The sequence below is a fragment of the Semicossyphus pulcher genome, unplaced genomic scaffold, assembly GCF_022749685.1.
Source record: "Semicossyphus pulcher isolate SPU_LCO1_2020_fin unplaced genomic scaffold, fSemPul1.0.p SCAF_21, whole genome shotgun sequence".
In the NCBI taxonomy this organism is placed as follows: Eukaryota; Metazoa; Chordata; class Actinopteri; order Labriformes; family Labridae; genus Semicossyphus; species Semicossyphus pulcher.
Genome location: NW_027211695.1, coordinates 23,252,501 through 23,271,567, shown reverse-complemented (window position 1 = coordinate 23,271,567; position 19,067 = coordinate 23,252,501). Strand labels below are relative to the sequence as shown.

The 19,067-nt window shown below is 47.2% G+C and overlaps 1 pseudogene; it reads right to left on the bottom strand.

Annotated features, from left to right (window-relative positions):
* Window positions 1–5,473: 5,473 nt before the first annotated feature.
* LOC138600510 (uncharacterized) lies at window positions 5,474–14,442 on the bottom strand (annotated as a pseudogene).
* Window positions 14,443–19,067: the final 4,625 nt, after the last annotated feature.

Sequence of the window (19,067 nt, the reverse complement as noted above, 5' to 3'; positions counted from 1 at the left end):
CACACACACACACACACACACACACACACACACACTGTCACTGAAGTTGATCAAATAGCTTGATGCGATCGATCAGGTTTGATTGACAGCTCACCTCCTGGGAGGAGTCTGTCTGCTCCACAGCCTGCAGGATATGACATCATACACACATTATGACATCATCACATGCAGTTTCTAATGTAATCTGTGTGTGTGTGTGTGTGTGTGTGTCACCGTGTTCTCCAGCCTGTGTCGCTCTCTCAGCTGTTGAACACCCTGTAAAGATCAACCAATCAGTCAGTTCTGCATCTTATTGGTCACATGGTGCTATGATGTCATCACGTTTACTTTATATGTTCTGACCAATCAGCAGCCTGAGATTTAAGAGTGCAGAGCTGCAGTTCCTGTAGCCTCCACTAGATGCTGCTGTGATCAAACTAACTGTCAGTGAATGGAGGATGATTATCTGACTTCAGGACCAAACTCAATTCGTTTTTTGACCAAATTACAGATTAATTCTTCTTGTTTATAAAACCCCAGAGGAGCCAGTATGTTAGATTATACTCTGATGAAAACTCAGGTGACCTCTGACCTCTGAGCTCTGGCTGGACTCAGAAGAAGCTGATGATGAAGAGGAGGAGGAGGAGGAGGATGATGTTCTCCTCTGTCGGCCGAGACCAGGAGTGGGAGAAGGCTGAGGAACACAGACAGGTTTGTTCTCAGAACACCTGATACTGCTGCTGGTAAGATAGCTTCTACTACTAGTAACACAGCTAATGTCTGCTAACACTGCTGCTGGTACTACTGCTAACACTGCCTGATGCTAGCTCTACTCTACTGCTAGCTGATGCTACCCCTGCTGTGAGGTGTGTCCACAGTGACATCACTCGTTATTAATCAGACGCCTCAGAGTCAGAAACAGAAGCTGAACCTGCAGCGTCACGTGACCTCAAACAGGAAGTGAGGGGGGACTGTGCCAGGTGAGCGTTACGTATTCACCTACTGTGGAGACAGACGGCGCATGACGTCACATGATGACCCCACAGAGCTGTCACTTCCTGTCTGAAGGTTAATATTACTGATAACGTTATGTTAACGATTGCATCAGCTGTCACAGACTCAGGTGTGACCTACCCAGCTACCCACAACTATCTAACATTTCTGACTCCGCCCTCACACACCTGATCAGGTGACACAGCCCAACACACCTGTGTAGGTACACCACTGAGTACTTTCACTGTAGATACTTTACGTACATCCCGAAGTTGATACTTGTACTGCTAACCACTGCTAATACTGCTGCTAATACTACTGCTAACCACTGCTAATACTGCTGCTAATACTACTGCTAACCACTGCTAATACTGCTGCTAACCACTGCTAATACTGCTGCTAATACTACTGCTAACCACTGCTAATACTGCTGCTAATACTACTGCTAACCACTGCTTATACTGCTGCTAACCACTGCTAATACTGCTGCTAATACTACTGCTAACCACTGCTTATACTGCTGCTAACCACTGCTTATACTGCTGTTAATACTGCTGCTAACCACTGCTAATACTGCTGCTAATACTACTGCTAACCACTGCTTATACTGCTGCTAATATTACTGCTAACCACTGCTAATACTACTGCTAATACTACTGCTAACCACTGCTAATACTGCTGCTAACCACTGCTAATACTGCTGCTAATACTACTGCTAACCACTGCTAATACTACTGCTAATACTACTGCTAACCACTGCTTATACTGCTGCTAATATTACTGCTAACCACTGCTTATACTGCTGCTAATACTGCTGCTAAGTACTGCTGCTGTACCTACTGTGTACTCACTGTGGTCTGGTACACCTGACGCTGAAGAAAGGGCTGAAGGCTGCCTTGTTCCCATGGTGACTGTTTACATACACACACACACACACACACACACACACACACACACACACACACACAGACAGAGTTATTGATCTCTTACCTTACCAGGTAAACTGATCAGAGGGTAAAGAAGGTCTTACAGGAGCAGCCCGGCTCTGATCCAGCAGGCACAGGGATACCACAAACACCACCAACACACACATCCTGCAGACGGGTCCTAACTGGTCCTGACTGGTCCAAAGTGTTCCCAACTGGTCCTGCCTGGTCCAAAGTGTTCCCAACTGGTCCTGACTGGTCCCCACTGGTCTTAGGTTGGTCCTGATGGTCGGGGTTCTGCAAGTTCTGACTCTGATTTGTCTGTTTTATTGTCTTCAACAGGAAGAAACCTGTCATCATATCCCGCCCCCCTCCTACTGACAGCCGCCCATCAACACAAACAACTTCTGTGTGTGTGTGTGTGTGTGTGTGTGTGTGTGTGTGTGTTTGCATTTATGTGTTATAATAAACAGAATGATCACCACAATGCAAAGTGCTGTTAGGTGAATTAACTCACCTTTAACATTTAAACTCTGGAATCAGGTACACGCTCACAAAGGCCATATAACATGTCACAGCTGTTTAATGACAGACATCTGACATCAAACACTGTTTGATGAACCATTCAAATACTCAGTAACTATAAATCCTCATGTGGATGACTACTTCAAACTAGTTTATACCGTCCTTTAAACTGTTTAGCTGGTGATAGAGGTGCTTTATGACTTCATGAACACTTGAATATATGTATATATATATATATATATATATATATATATATATATACAGTACATATGTTATATTATGATGTTTTGTGCAGCTCAATCTGTCAGATAACTGAAGTACTCAGGAACACGTCACTGACAGCCCTGTGGTGAGCGTTCTTCAGCTCATCAATCACAGTGACATGATGACATCCTGCGTGTTGGTGTCTCATCAGACTGGCCAAACACAACAACCAGCTGACAGTAAACATGTTACACAACCACGATTTACAGCCACACACACACACACACACACACACAGACTTCAGATGTGTTGACTGCATGTTTCAGACTCAAAGGTTGAATCAGGTGTGTGTAATGTATGGGGTCACATGATGCTCTCAGGTATAAAGGGACATTCATGGTTTCATCTGTTAAACAGGACAGTGTCATCATGTCTGAGTATCAGGTTTAGATGAATTTGATGACGACGATGTAACAGAAGAAGAGTTTGGTACACTCGGTGTTCTTGATTTGTTCTCGGGGGGTGAACACAGATCAAACCACCTCTGGACCATGCTCTGAGCTGGATCAGCCACCTTCGCTAAGAAGCTAACCCTGGCCAGCTTCCTGGTTGAATGACGGGTCGCCGCCTGCTGACTGCTGACGAAGTCGAGGATTGGATTAGAGTAAAAACTTTGATTGTGACCGTGTTGTTGTTGTGTCTCATTTTGACGTTGTCGCTCTGCTATCTTTCCCCAGGTGTGGAAATGAGTTGAGGTGACTCTTTCTGTGGACACTGTTTCCCTGGCAACAGGTCCGTTGCCATGGGCATGAATGATGGGACCGAGGAAGCCGAAGCGAAAAGGTTTCTTCCTGCGAGGAGGAAGAGCTGGACCTGAGCTTTGAGCATCAGTGCGAACTTCTAAGCCTGTTTCCTCCCTTTCTACATTAGCATTAGCATTATAGCTAGCTCCGGAGTCGGGAGGACTGGTTATGAACTCAGTGGTGGCAATCAGTATCATGCCATCAGAAAATTCTGCAGCAGTTTCTTTGCTCACATCCTTTTCTTCAGCACTCAAATCGCTGCCTGCATCTGTGATAGCATCGGTGCTAGCTCCAGAGCTAACCGGCATGGTAGGAGTGGTGGTGGCATACCCAGTAGCAGTGGTGGGGTCCTGGTCAATGCTAACATCATTCCTTGGGTCGGTTGTAGCATCTGCACTTAAATCTACCTCAGTGTCTTTTACACTGCTATGATATTCAGTGCTAACTTCAGAGCTGGATGCTATGCTAACAGTGTTGCTCCTGCTAGCTACAGTGGGATTAGCATCTGTGGGGACCCTGGTGGTTTGTGATTCTTCGGACTCGTCCCGAGTGATCACAGAACTGGAGCTGTGGTTCGTTACTAAATCTGGACTGAGATCTAAAGCAGACGTCGGGATGGGATCAGGATGAAGCTCTGTGCTCTGAGAGTCGTTCCCCTGTTCACTGGGAGATTTAGATCCAGACTCTGACACACCAGACGCTGCTGATTCAGAGCTTTCAGACTCTGTTGGTGCCCGAGCAGAGGGGACAGGTGAGGAGCCCAGAGGAGGAGAAGAAGAGGAGTACTGAGCCATCAGGACCTCCTCACTGCTGGAGCTGACCTCTGGACTATCAGCTCTAGAGAGTCCGGAGGAGGTTGAACCTTCAGAGAACTCCTCTGAGCTGTCTGAGTTTAAACTAACTTCCACCTGAGAGAGGGACCTGGCACTCTCTGCACTCTGAATCAGAGACATGGTATCCTTTAATACGCTCCAGATCGTAGGGTCTACTTCCTGATCTGGGCGGACTGGGTTTAAGCTAGCACCTGTATCTGTTTGGACGGACCTACCCGGACTATCTTGAACCTCTTTGCTTTCTGTATAAGGATTAATCCAGTCAGAGATCAAGGTTGTTGTGGGACCAGTACCTTGCTGAGTGGAATATCTAGAACCAGTGTTGTTCTGGATACTGGAGCTGGTGGCCTCCAGAATCGGAGCTGCCTTTACTGAAGCTAACTGCCTCTAAACTCTCATCACTCTCACCAGAGCTCAAACTAAAGCCATCCCGACTGCCTGTCAAGGACTTTGGAGTTGAACCAAGAACCCTGTGATGGCTACCTGTACCTCCTATCACTCCGAGGTTACCTGAGAGGTGATCTACGACCTCCTGGAGTCTGGAACCAAACCTGAAGCACTTGCTAATGCTACCTGTGCTAGAACTGACCCTGACCTGGTTAATTGCATCTGTTTTCTCTGAGCTTGAACTTGGCACCTCGAGTGAAACTAGATCCAGAACAAGTTTGTCCATCGTGTTGGTGCCGAACGTCTCCTGCTGGCTGCTGGTGCTCTGGTTACCTGGATATAAACTGACACCTTGAAGGTTTGGGCTCAGTTCCTCAGAGGACAGTGAGTTGCTAAAGTCATCAGATTGAGACAGCGTTGAATCATCAGAACGGTTGCTGCTGTAATGGAAGTAATCAATAACGGTTTCTCCTGGCTGACTGTTCACCTCTGTGCTTTCTGTGCTGTTGTTTAATTCATCAGAGTCATCAGAAAGTGGTGCTGTTGGATCATCAGCCTCCTTCCGGTTAGTGACCTCATCGGACCAGGTGTTGTTTTGTCATCAGAGTAATCAGTTAGAGCTGACTGACTGACCTCGATGCTCTCTGTGCTGTTGTTAAATCCATCAAAGTCATCATAAGCTCCAAACCTTTGGCTCACATTAGACTCAGTGGAGGTGTTATTAAAATCATCGAAGTCATCAGAAAGAGTCAGTTTTTGGTTCCTGTTAAAGGCGTTGTTAAAATCATCAGCTTCCTCATCAGAGAGGGTGAACATCGGTTCATCACTCATCATTTCTTCTGATGATGATCATGTGGTCATCAGACTCTCTCCTCAATGACTGGCTGCTGGTCTCAGTGGGGAGAAGCGTTGTGATTGGCTGGATGTGCTGTGATGTAGCTTCTTCACTGCTGACATCATCACTCTGGCTGCTGTCGTCTGATCTTTGAACAAACAAACAAACAGAAGTAAAGAAACAGGAAGAGGAAAGACGAGAAGCAGAAGTGATCGTCTTTACCTTCCTCCCCCGTCACTCCCGCTCATGTCCTCCTCCGGGACGATGAAGATGTCAAAGCTCAGAGTCAACTTTGTTTTTGTGTCCTCGACCTCGATCATCAAACTGGGCGGGGTTTGTTTGGAGGCCCCTCCCACCACAGGGAACACGGTGGGTGACTTGAAACACAATGAAGGAGTATATGTTTGAGTGCAGCAGTCGTGCACATGGTCCGCATTTACATTTGGAGAGAAAGCCCCTGTCAGTCACAGCTGTTGTTCTCTGTAATCGATACAAGCAATAATATTTGAAATTGTACAAACAGCTCGTGGTTTCACCCATTGTACATTCCTACAACACCCAGCATGCATTGCGCCGCTCCCTCTGAAAGAAACGGCCCAGCGAGAGACGCTGGAGTGAAATACTGCCGTTTAATACGAGGAGAATATTCCGGTGGATCGTCTAAAACACCTTCAGGTCTGCAGTCTACATTTCACACCTGATGATTGTGAACGAGACATGACAGCGGAGGCGGCGTCCCAGATTGAGGAAGTGTAGTTTAGCGAGCTCCCTGGCCTCAGCCATGATGACGCGTTTTACATAGTCTGGCGGAGGTTTTCCAGGGCCCGTTGGAGAAGCAGATAGCGCCCTCCAAAGGCATAGAGAGAAAGTGCATTTTCTCCACCATAACGACATTAGCTCCCCTTCATAGCATGATAGGACTGAGGGTGAAAATCAGTGAACTGGCCCTTTAATATCTTTTGTTCTCACCACATGTGCAAACATCAACATTACCTCCTTTTCTGAGACGATATCTCACCTGGAGATGTGAGTGCCGTGATTCACGCTCATCTCGTCATGTCTGAACTGACGTATCATTAATTAGCATGCTAGTTTAGTTAGCTTAAAGCAGAGGACAAGTGAGGGAATGAACAGCGACTGCTCAGAGTGTCTTTTAGTACAACTGAATACTGAACAACACTTTTTACCCCATGTTAGCGACCTGTCAATCACAGGTAGCCCCGCCCTAACCCCTCCCCTCTTCCTGGTCTGTGTGAAACTAGAGACTGAGACCATAAATGTGAACAGATAGGAGCCCACTGGTGAACAGATGTACATACAGTCTGTGACTCACAAACACAGGAGGCTCTGTGATTGGTCGCCTGCGGGTCATGTGACATCACCAGCAAGGTTAAAAACATCTGTTATAAAAATGTACATGTGATGAGAACGCAGCAGTAAATCAGAAACACTGCGGTCACTGTTACACCACTGTGTGTGTGTGTGTGTGTGTGTGTGTGTGTGTGTGTGTGTGTGTGTGTGTGTGTGTGTGTGTGTGTGTGTGTCTATATTTACAGTCTGTGGTTCTGGCAGGCAGATAAACAGTGTTTTACATTCTGTGTGCTGATTTAGAACAGACCGGAAAAACACACACACACACACACACACACACACACACACACAAACACACACACTTCAGCCCGCTGTCTGACCCAAACGCTCGCTGGTCCGAACCCTAGACTCTACACACATCCTGTGCTGCACATGTGCTGCGGTTCACATGGACGGCAAAGGTTGAACACAGCTACAACACAGCTGTCAGGATTTACACTCATCAACTCACAACTGTTCACACCTGTTTCTAATGATGTCATCAAACCAATGATGTATTTAAAGATGGACGAAAGTGATGCCAAAACATCCCCGTGACAGGCGCTGGGTGAAGAACATGTCAGATGAGAGCAGCTGTCACAGACCGTGTTCCTGTTCCTGTGATGACACTGAGGGAAGCAGCACAGAGACATGAGGATGAAGGGTTCCCTCACTCACTCTGATGTTTGAGTGTGATGTGCTTCAGAGTGTCCTCTGGGCTCACTGTGTTTTTGCTGAATATGACGGTGATCACTGAATTGATTTACTCTACAGGCCTACAGTAAGCTGTGTTTCTGTAGCTGCAGGCCCTGGACGCTGTGCTCTCAGGGTTTGGATGTGGTGTCTGATGGATGCTCTGTAGTGTTTATATACTGACTCACTGTGTGTGTGATCGGTTTCATTCTGTTAGAAGAGTCCCGGCTTTTTAATGTAGTTTCAATATTTGGTTTGTGTTGAAAGTTTGGAGAAAAGAAGGTTTCAAGAAATGTGAAAAACTGATTTATAACAAAGAGGATTTTAACTCATCTACAGATACTCTGTTGTCATGGTGACAGGTGTACTTCCTGTTTCTTACTGTAGCTGACGAGGTGTAGCCGAGCAGCAGACAGCCGAGCAGCAACACACAGCGCAGCATCTTCTCCAGGTGAGTCCAGGTGAGTCCAGGGTTTACAGGTTTGTCCTGCCACCTGGTGAGACATCTATAAATCAGTAGATACATTTATTATAAATAGAATTAAATGTAAATATTTATAAATGAATGTAACGTGCAAACTCCACGCACATGTAAGCTTAAATTTGACATGTACATTACATGACATCTGTTCACCAGCGGGCTCGTCACACATTCATGGTCTCAGTGAGTCTCAGGAACGACGTCATCAGAGGATCAAAGTGGATCAAAGTGGATCAAAGTGGATCCGGTTTGTCCGACTCTCTCTAACTCAAACGTCCTTTAGTGACTCCAACGTGCTAATGAACGTTTGTTAGCATGCAGCCTCCTCTGGTTTATATCTACTGACAATGCTAGAGAATGCTAACAGTTGTTAGCATGTACATCCTTCTCTGTGTGTTAATTCAGTAACATGTGACTCAGGTCACATGACCAGCTTTTAAAGAGACGTCCTCTCATTAAATATAAACATATAAATATGCTATCTGTATATTATCTTCAAATGAATTAAAACTGCAAACAGGAAGTCAGTTAGCCTCTCTAACAGCCTGCTGTGTCACATTACTGAAACCTGTTCATCATGATCTGACTGGTTCTCACCTGGTGGGCGGAGCCTCACGAGACAGACAGGAGAGACTCCTCCGAGTCCGACAGATCACTCGACTGATCCGAGGAACAAGGAACGTCCAGAACTCAAACTCTGTGTCCGTCTGACTCACCTTACAGACCCAGGCCCCGCCCACCTCGCGGAAGCACCCCAAGTGCTTCTGGGAAAAAAAAAATATTTTAGGAGTTCCACCCGACGACAGAAAAATGTTAATTTTTAGGTTTGTGGAGAAATGACAGGCTTCATATGGACCAGTGTGTGACCACAACACACACACACACGCACACACGCACACACACAGACACACACGCACACACACGCACGCACACACGCACGCACACACGCACGCACACGCACACGCACACACACACACGCACGCACACACACACACAGTCAGAACTATATGGGACAACATGTCTGACACACACACTCACAGAATGACAGGCGGTGACGTCACCTGCTCACTTGTTGACCACCTTTCCAAAGCCTCGTGTCCGCCATCTTGGTTTTTAGAACCAGAAGAGACAACAACCGTCCTGACTCCATCACAGACAGACTCATCACTGATGACAAACAGTGAACGCGCTCACAGGCAGGTGTGGTGAGCACAGACACACACAGCTGCTCTTCAGTGCTAACATGAAATAATGAGTGTCAGACCTGTTGGTCGGTCTGTTAGTCCAATAAAGCTCACAGCAGGTGAACATCTAGTCCTGAGGTTGATGTTGGAAGCAGAAAAATGGCGAGCGTGAGGATGTGACTTTGACAGGACGACTGTGTCAGAGCATCTCCAGACCTGCAGCTCTTGTGGGGTGTTCCCGTCTGCAGCGGTCAGGAAGTACCAAAGAGGTCCAAGGAGGGAACACCAGGGTTCGGGTCCTGCCGTTCATGTGGATGTTACTCTGACACGTAGCACCTACCTGAACAGTGCTGCAGACCAAGTCCACCCCTTCATGAAACAGTATTCCCTGATGGCAGTGGCCTCTGTCAGCAGGATGAAGCGCCCTGTCTCACTGCAGACATGGTTCAGGAATGGTTTGAGGAACAAGTTCAAGGTGTTGACTCGTCCTCCAGATTCTCCAGATCTCAATCCAGTCGAGCGTCTGTGGGATGTTCTGGACAAACAGGTCCGATCCATGGAGGCCCCACCTCGCAGCTTACAGGACTTAAAGGATCTGCTGCTCACGTGTTGGTGCCAGATACCTCAGCACACCTTCAGAGGTCGAGTGGAGTCCATGCCTCGACGGGTCAGGGTCAGGGGGACCTACACAACATTAGACAGGCGGTCATAATGTTATGGCTGACCGTATTTATACATATTTATATATATTTATATATATTTATATATGTTGATATATAGTACTGCTACCCAATGTTTAGTCCAAGGGGGGAAATGTTAGAATAAGAGAACACGTCAACAACACACAGATTTTGTTGAACTTTTAATGTAAATAATTACAACACATCAGAAAGCAGACAGAGAAAACATCCAAACAGTTACAAAGTGTAAAATATTAATTACAAATGTAAACATCAAAACAAGAAGAGTCCATAAGATGTTACAGCCACATGTTGTAAAGCATGAACAGTGAACACGCTCACACGGGTCAGCCCGCGGCCCAGCCCGCGGCTCAGCCCGCGGTGCAAACAGAGCGTGGGTGTAACAGGGCGGCTTCAACTGTTTGATACAGACAGGCTTTAACACAGCAGCTTTAAAACCAACAAGCAGTGAACGGAGCGACAACACTCAGAGACAGAAACAAACATTTAGTCATTCAGTTCACATGGAGCCATAAAACATTTCATTCATTGATTTGTATTCAAACATGTGTATCCATGGAGATCAGAGACCCCTGCGTACCCTGCGTACCCTGCGTGCCCTGCGTGCCCTGCGTGCCCTTCGTACCCTGCGTACCCTGCGTGCCCTGCGTGCCCTTCGTACCCTGCGTGCCCTGCGTGCCCTGCGTACCCTGCGTGCCCTGCGTGCCCTTCGTACCCTGCGTGCCCTGCGTGCCCTGCGTGCCCTGCGTGCCCTGCGTGCCCTTCGTGCCCTGCGTACCCTGCGTACCCTGCGTGCCCTTCGTGCCCTGCGTGCCCTTCGTGCCCTGCGTGCCCTTCGTACCCTGCGTGCCCTTCGTGCCCTGCGTACCCTGCGTGCCCTTCGTACCCTGCGTGCCCTGCGTGCCCTGCGTGCCCTTCGTACCCTGCGTGCCCTGCGTGCCCTTCGTACCCTGCGTGCCCTTCGTACCCTGCGTGCCCTTCGTACCCTGCGTGCCCTGCGTGCCCTGCGTACCCTGCGTGCCCTGCGTACCCTGCGTGCCCTGCGTGCCCTTCGTACCCTGCGTGCCCTGCGTGCCCTGCGTACCCTGCGTGCCCTGCGTGCCCTGCGTGCCCTTCGTACCCTGCGTGCCCTGCGTACCCCGACTCAGCAGCTCGACAGGACAGACACCAGCCTCGGCGCCTGGTTCATCAGAGAGTGCTTGCTCTGCCTTGATGCTGCGCGGCCACCCCTGCACAGACTCACAAAGCTTTGTAAGGAATGGGTTTTTGTTTGCCTCCTCCTTGACTCTCTTCAACAGCTCCATGTCCTGTGTTGTAATCACAGAACTCACAAAGTGTTTGATTATATTCTCTAGAGACTGAGCAAACTCTATCACACTCTCACTGCGTTCTGGGGACCCATAGACAAATCCTGATGTGTGCAAAGCACACACGCGTCCAAGAGCATCAAACACCGGGGAGCCAGACGAGCCGTGATACATGAAAGTGTCGTAGGTGATCCCGTTACCTGCACTTTTTCCTCTCATCATGATGTTTTCGATGCCTTGCTCTTTGAGCTGATCGATGTAGAGAGAACACAGGATGCATGGTTGTATTTGATCTGTTACAGCCTGCTCTCTCTTCTCCATCTCAATGATCCATGTAAGATCCATTTTTTTCACCCCTCCGCCCGGGTGACCTATAACACAGGCTTCACCACCTTTTGGCATTTCCCCAATCTTCCCCAGGAGCCCTGGCGGGACTTCACAACCCTCAGGGTCGATCTGAAGTACGGCATAATCCAGCTCATCTTTATAGGTGTAAGACTGCTTTACCTTGAAACCGTAGCAGTCTTTGTCTGGTGGAGGTTTCTCATGGTTAAAGACAACATACACACTGACCCCCTCTTTCAGCCTGCTTTCTGTAACAAGTCCATTGAACAGGTGTGCGTTAGTCATGATGTAGTTGCCAAATAACACAAAGCCTGTGCCATGACAAACATTCTCAACAACCACGTGGCAGACCGAGCCGCCCAGTTTCAGCAGGTGTTTAATTCTGTGAACATCACTGAATGGCTGCTGAAGTTTTCCTTCCTCAGGTTCAGCGCTGCCTGATAAGAATCATTTCTACTTTCCATGAAGCGTTTGAGGCGTGGACACTGATCACACAGCCTTTGATAAATCATTTCACGGCCCTCATCACTGCTGCTCTCGTCAATAGCTGCTCTGGCTGTTCTGGCACTCTGCTGTACTGCAGCTAACACTGCTTCTGTGGCACTCGTCTGTTCGGCCGTGTGTGATGCTCCTGACTGTTTGTGCGGCTCAGTATTATTTGCTCTGTTGGGTTTTTTTTGTGGCAGCTGTATCTTGAACTTTCTACCATAAAGGTGATCTATTACATCATTACACTGAATGAGTGTGGTTGGGGCCGCATTGTCGGACAGCTTGAATCCTTCGATGTTCTCAAAGCGACCGTCTCTGCTCAGAGCGTCCTCGACAGTGAGCCCCTTCTCCCCATAAACACAGAGACACTCGAACTTCTCGAGTGCATTGCTTCTAAAAAGCTTCTTTGATTTGGCGTTTTTTCCTCCCTCTGTATCAATGTAGAAGAGAAAGTATCGCTCTGTCACTCTGGACGACTTCAGTCATCGTTTTTTTATCTGACACGATGAGAGTCTCCTCATCTTTGATACACGTACAAGGGAAATGTGTGGCAATGATTACCTCCCTATGCTGTTCCCCCATTTGAATCACAATGTTTTTATCTGAGCATCGCAGCGTTTCGTATTCTTTACGTGATTTAATTGCTTCCAGCACTGTCTGAGGTTTTCGACAGTTAAATTCGTGTTTTACATCCTTGGTTCCGAATTTAATGTCCAATCTATGATCATGGTCGTCCTGCAAGGAAACGCCTTCATTAGTGTGAGAAAATTCAACTTGATTTATGCATGCAATGAATTTCCATCCTCACCACGGACTCATCTTTGTCCTCTTCCTTCACCTTCCCTCGGCGGGGTGTGTCAGCCTGCAACATGAGAGAAGGATTTATCACAATCATTCAGAAACGTCTGCTCGCGCTGGGTCTTTAGATGACATACCAGCTCTACAGAAACTGGTTTTGAAGTGTGCCGTTTAATTAGTGTCAAAACTCGCGCGCGCACACGTCATGCACGCGAACGATACGAGCGCACAGGAGAGCATCCACGAGCAGAGAGCGTGACCACGAGGGAGCTTCTGCTCAGTGCACACACGTGCAGCCTCGAGCGCTCGCTCCACCATCTGTACGCGCTCGGTTGCAGAGTCTACGCTCGCTCGACAAACTTCTGACACTTTGAGGGGATTGAGCCGACAGTGGCTGATGCCTCGGCTCATTCGATTGGACTACGACCCTTGATTGGCTGTTTAGTTCGACCTATCCGGTGGTTAAGGCGTGACGTCACACCTCTACATTAAACTGTTTCCGGGTCTAAGCCGCAACAACATCTGCTATTTACAAAACGCTGCAGTGCTGTTTAAATGTTGTGAGTGTGACAAACACCTGCAGTTGTCTTTGTATTGATCTGTGTGTCTTTGTAAAGTGTCGGCTTTCACCGGCGGATGCTACCGTAAGCTAACCTTAGCTTAGCTCAAGAGCAGAGGAATGGTTGGTGTGTGTGTGTGTGTGTGTGTGTGTGTGTGTGTGTGTGTGTGTGTGTGTGTGTGTGTGTGTTCACAGCTTTTTATGCAGTCTGTGGCTCAATAAAGATCCTTATGGAGACTCTGGGCCTCATCAGGAGCGAGTGATCTGATCAGACGGACGGAGAGCTGCAGGTTGTTGTTCTGATCCAGCAGGAGCTCATGGGATGCTCTTTATGCGCCGAGTCACGCTGAGATCAGCTGATTAACGAGTCTACTCAGATATAATCCTACATTTGAAGATGACGAGACCAAAGGCACATCATGGTCTCTGTTTCTACCTGTGTTTGTGATGCTGGCTCAGAGGCAGAGCGGCGGTTACGCCTGCGTGTGTTTCACACTGAGGCCGAGATGTTCAATAAAAGTCACAGCTTGAACAATTGAATCGTTACTGATGCATGTCAAAGACCACGTTCTTCTCTGAACTATTTGTAGACTGTCTATAACGTCAAACTGCAGCTCATCAAACCTGCACCTGCAGCATGGTAGCTCACCTGAGTGGCTGCAGCTCCACCTGTGTGTGTTTCCTCCATCGTGGTCAAGCTGCCAGGATGGTTCTGGAAAAAGAGGAGCCCCATGTCAAACATGTTGGCAGCCTGGGTCTGAGTCACCTGTTCCACCTGGTGGATCAATATGAAAAGAGCTGACTGATGTTCTTCATGTAATCTAGGTGATGCATTCAAAATGTCCAAAATGACTTCTGTCCATCTGGTGACACTGAGACGAGTCTGAGACGAGTCTGAGACGAGCTGTTCATCAGCCCTTTAGTTCCAGAGAGACTGACTCACCCTGGTATTCAGTGGACAGACAGGTTGTGTTAGGCCACACCTTCAGGGAGCGGCAGGCTGCGGGGAGAGAGACTGGGTGAGGTAGAGCACACGGAACCATAAAGATCAAAGTTGTACTCTTAAACTTTCACTTATTATTTCATATGAAACATGGCAGCTGCTCTGGCAGAAAAAACGTCCCCAGTTTGTAGCAAAAAAAGAGGAAATGAGGGACCGCGCAGCTGTCTGCCCGCTAACAGCCGAACTGCAGGTTAGCTTGGTAACTGAGAGAGCAAACAACACGCTGGTTTTCAGAGAGGACAGTCTGCTGCATTCGACTAAAGCTTTCGGATCCACATTCGTCCTTCAACAATAAAAATGTCCTTCATTACGCTGAAGGTGCTCATGAGAGCGTACAGACGATGTAAAGAGTGAACCTCAGTCTTACCTTGACTCCAGCAGAGCGGCTCTGTGACGTGATGCCCTGTCTCAGCCTAGATGTACTCTCTGGCTCTGTGCTGGGCGTGTCTGTTTCCTCCCTTTATGTAAGATCACTCCTGTCCGCTCATTACTCTTCACATGTCTGTTTTAATGTGTCCATTAAAAGTGATTTGATACGTTCACAGTTTGACACCTTCTGTGCTCCAGGCCTACAGCTGGGTATGAAAGGAAGGACCGTGTGAGCCAGTCCCTGTACATCCTGCCCCATATCAGACACCTGAGGTCACCTGACCACAGGTGTCTGTGTTTGTGAATGCCGTCTCACGATTACAAGTTCATTTAAACACAACGTGACGGACAGAAATACCTTCCGTCAGTCTTCTCTCCATGTTGTGATGTTTGATGCAGCCGGGCGTTAGCTTCATCAAGAGTTAGTGTTAAATTAGCTTTAGTGGTTAGCTTATTATAAGCTATCAGCGGCTCGGCTACAGAGTTTCAGTCCGGTACGTTTGTTTTTAAATGAAGGACAGAACATGTAGTGGTGCGTTTGTCCGTGTGAACGGACACTAGTCTGCCGGAGGCGGACACATCATCAGCTCTGCACAACAAACTGAAACTCTCTTTGAGAAATGATCAGTGTTTATCCCAGAGGAGAGCGGAGATGTTTTAACCTCCTGTGATTCAGCACTCGAGCTACACCAGACCCAACTAATCAATCAGGAAATTCGCTGCCAACTATTTTAATCATCGATTAAATCGATCAGTTGTGTCAGCCCTAAACATTTGTTGTCAACAGAACATTGAAAGATAAAGGAGGCGCTCTGAACTACCTGATGTTGCTGCTGTTTATCTGACGCGCTGAGCTACCTCTGCTAACAACAAACCTCCCAAACAGTGATGCTAACGTTAGCACACAATCAGAAGAATCTCTCATCTCTAAACTTGTGTCCCTCACCTCGACAGATTTTCCTCCTCCAGACGGAGAGCAACGATCCTGAGTGTTTCTGATCATCGACAAGCATCAACAAGAGAACCCGTGAGCCGTTCAATCTCAGTTTTAATCAATCATTTTAATAACTGTTCAATCGAACGCGTGATCAGCTGAAGCCTTTACACACATCGAGTTCAATCAAAGACAGAATCACTAATGTGTTCAGGCGTGCTGTGAGAGAGACACGTGAAAGAGGCAGGTCATGAGTGAGGAGGCTGTGAGGTGTGTTCACTCTGTGTACAGGTAAGGTCGCTGATGGTGCAGCTGTGAGATGATTAAAGAGTGTGTTCTGTACAGGAGGCTCAGAGTATGAAAGGCTGATAACTTTTAATCAATGAAAGTGATGCAAACGTATGTTTGACTGAATGATCACAGTAATGCATGTCACATTGATCATCCTGTCTTGTGTCACATGCGTTCCCCTGCTGGCTGCTGGTTTTAACGTCTGTCCTCACCCCTCATCTCTTTCAGGTGTTGGTGATCCACCTGATGGAGGAGAGACAATAAAAAGGGGGCGGGGCAGAAAACACTACACTGTGTCTTGGTGTCTTCACAGCAGCAGCAGGAGTAGCTGGAGCTTCTTGCCCTGTGCTTTCTTTCTTTCCTTCCTGATGGGACCGCTCTAGTTATCGGTAGGGTTTAGTTTTGTTGGGTTGTTTGGGAAGAAAGAAAGGCACCCGGTCCTATGGCCCTCTGTGGGCTGGTCTGAGGGCCTACCTGCTTTTGTTTGGTTTGGCCGGCAGAACTTGGTTCAGTTTTTGAAATGGGTTGTTCTGTGGGTTTCTTGGGACTTATTTGGAAACTTCTCTGACTTTCATTATGTTTGGCCTCTTTGATTTGGAGCCTTTGGAGAGTTTAACTGAACTCTAAGTTATTTAGTTTATTAACGCTGTAATACGAGCGTGTGTGATGTCATCAGCTCTGAGGTTAAATCCTCCTCATGTGTTAACCTGACATAAAAACAGGCTGTGATTCTGACTCCGCCCAGCAGAGGTCACTGTGACATCATCAGTGTGTCTCAACACAACTCCTCATGTTTCCTTCTCTCCTTGTGCAGACGGCTCTCTCTAAAAGCACCTACACCTGATGCAGACAGGTAGCGTGTAGCTTTTTGTTCAGTGAGCTGGTGATGCTTCGTCTTTGATCACTCTTCATTGATCCTCACAGGGACATCCAGGTGCAGCAGCGCAGACACCAAGTGACAGGAAGGTAAATATACAGCTGGTGAGACAGTGTAAAGAGACATGTTTGGATGATAGCAGCAGCATCACGACGATGAAAGGTCGCCCCAGCAGCAGAAGGCCTTCAGGAGCCTGCTGCAAACACTGAAGGACCTGAGTCTCCTCAGGAGGAGCAGCCTGCTCTGTCCCCTCCTGAAGAGGCGTCAGTGTTGTGAGACCAGAACAGTCTGGTGTTGATTTGGACCCCAAGCTGCTTGAATGAGTCCACCCTCTCCACTTCCTCCCCCTGGATGATGATGGGGCAGGCGACCTCCTGTTCCTCCGGTAGCCCACCACCAGCTCCTCCTGCTGATGTTGAGCTTCAGGTGTTTGCTGTTGCACCATGCGATGAAGCTCTCTATCAACCCTCCTCCTCCTCCTCGTCATCGGTCATGCATCCAACAATGGAGGAATCGTCCTCGTGTTATAGACCATCTTTGATTTGTTGATGCTCTGATGATGTCACTCTGAAGATTCATCTGATTGGAGGACTTCTTCTTCTTTGGTTTCTGGAAGTGTGTGTGTGTGTGTGTGTGAGTGTGTGTGAGTGTGTGTGAGTGTGTGTGTGTGTGTGTGTGTGTGAGTGTGTGTGTGTGTGTGTGAGTGTGTGTGTGTGTGTGTGTGTGTGTGTGTGTGTGTGTGTGTGTGTGTGTGTGAGTGTGTGTGAGTGTGTGTGAGTGTGTGTGAGTGTGTGTGTGTGTGTGTGTGTGTGAGTGTGTGTGTGTGTGTGTGAGGGTAATTTGTCGTCCTTATCTCTGTCAGTTTGACACTAAGAGGTTCTGCCCTGAGGAACAAAAACACACTCAGCTGTCTGTCTGCAAAGCGTCATCTGTGTGCGTGTGTGCGTGCGTGCGTGCGTATGTGTGTGTGTGTGTGCGTGTGTGTGTGTGGGGGGGGGGGGTCACAGCTAGGAGTGGTACCTGTCCTGTGTGATAGTATGCTCTGTTCTGATCTACTGTGTTACAAACAGACTGTTTATCAGAAGTGATTTAAATCAGTACTCTCTCTATTGTCCAGCAGGGGGCGACTCAGTCTGATCCTATAGAAGTCTATGAGAACATGCTCCTCCTCCTCTCCTGAGTTATTCCCTCAGTAAACATGTTCCTGATGACTTTATGGTCTCAGTCTCTAGTTTCTTCTTCAACACAGCATGATGTTCATTTAGTCACTGATGCTCCCACTGAGAGTCACACACACCAGGAAGAGGGGAGGGGTTAGGGCGGGGCTACCTGTGATTGACAGGGCGTTACCTGTGAGTCAGGTCACAACCACAAATACACTGTATATGTACACAATCACTACTGCAACACCTTCACTGAGCCTGAGCTGCTTTCTAGGTAAATAAGAGATGCTGACATCATCATCATCATCAGCCAATCAGACGGTAGAGGACAGATTATTAAGCATAGATGTAGAAACATAGATACCCCGTTTGAGACTGGCCGTAGGTCTGCGTGGGCGCCGTGTTGGGCCGGTCAGCTGTCACAGCGTACATATACACGTTGTTTTGTTAGGTCCATCAAACAACAAGAGCCCCATGCTATGTGTCCCAGTAATGTCATATTATACATTATATTATTGTTGTATTATATAACAAGATGATACGTTAGCACACCAAATTACATCATATCATTGTTATATTTCAGTATTGTATCGTAGCATTACATTATTAATGTATATTATAACATAAACTATATTCAGTAATTGTTGTATTATAGTATTTTATTGTAGTACTACATTATATTAAATATAGGAAAACAAAGTATTTCAGATGAATTACACATAATAACATATAGAACAATATAATAGATAGAAATCTACATTTTGAGAAACTCACAGACGCTGAAGATTATAAATAATTTACACTGATGTTTCCTCTTCATAGATCGGAGCCCTCATGTCCCAGAGGGCTATGTTTCTGTCTCTATGTTTCTATATCTATGTATCTGTATCTATGTTTCTATATCTATGTGTCTGTATCTATGTTTCTATATCTATGTGTCTGTCTCTATGTTTCTATATCTATGTATCTGTATCTATGTTTCTGTATCTATGTGTCTGTATCTATGTTTCTTTATCTATGTGTCTGTCTCTATGTTTC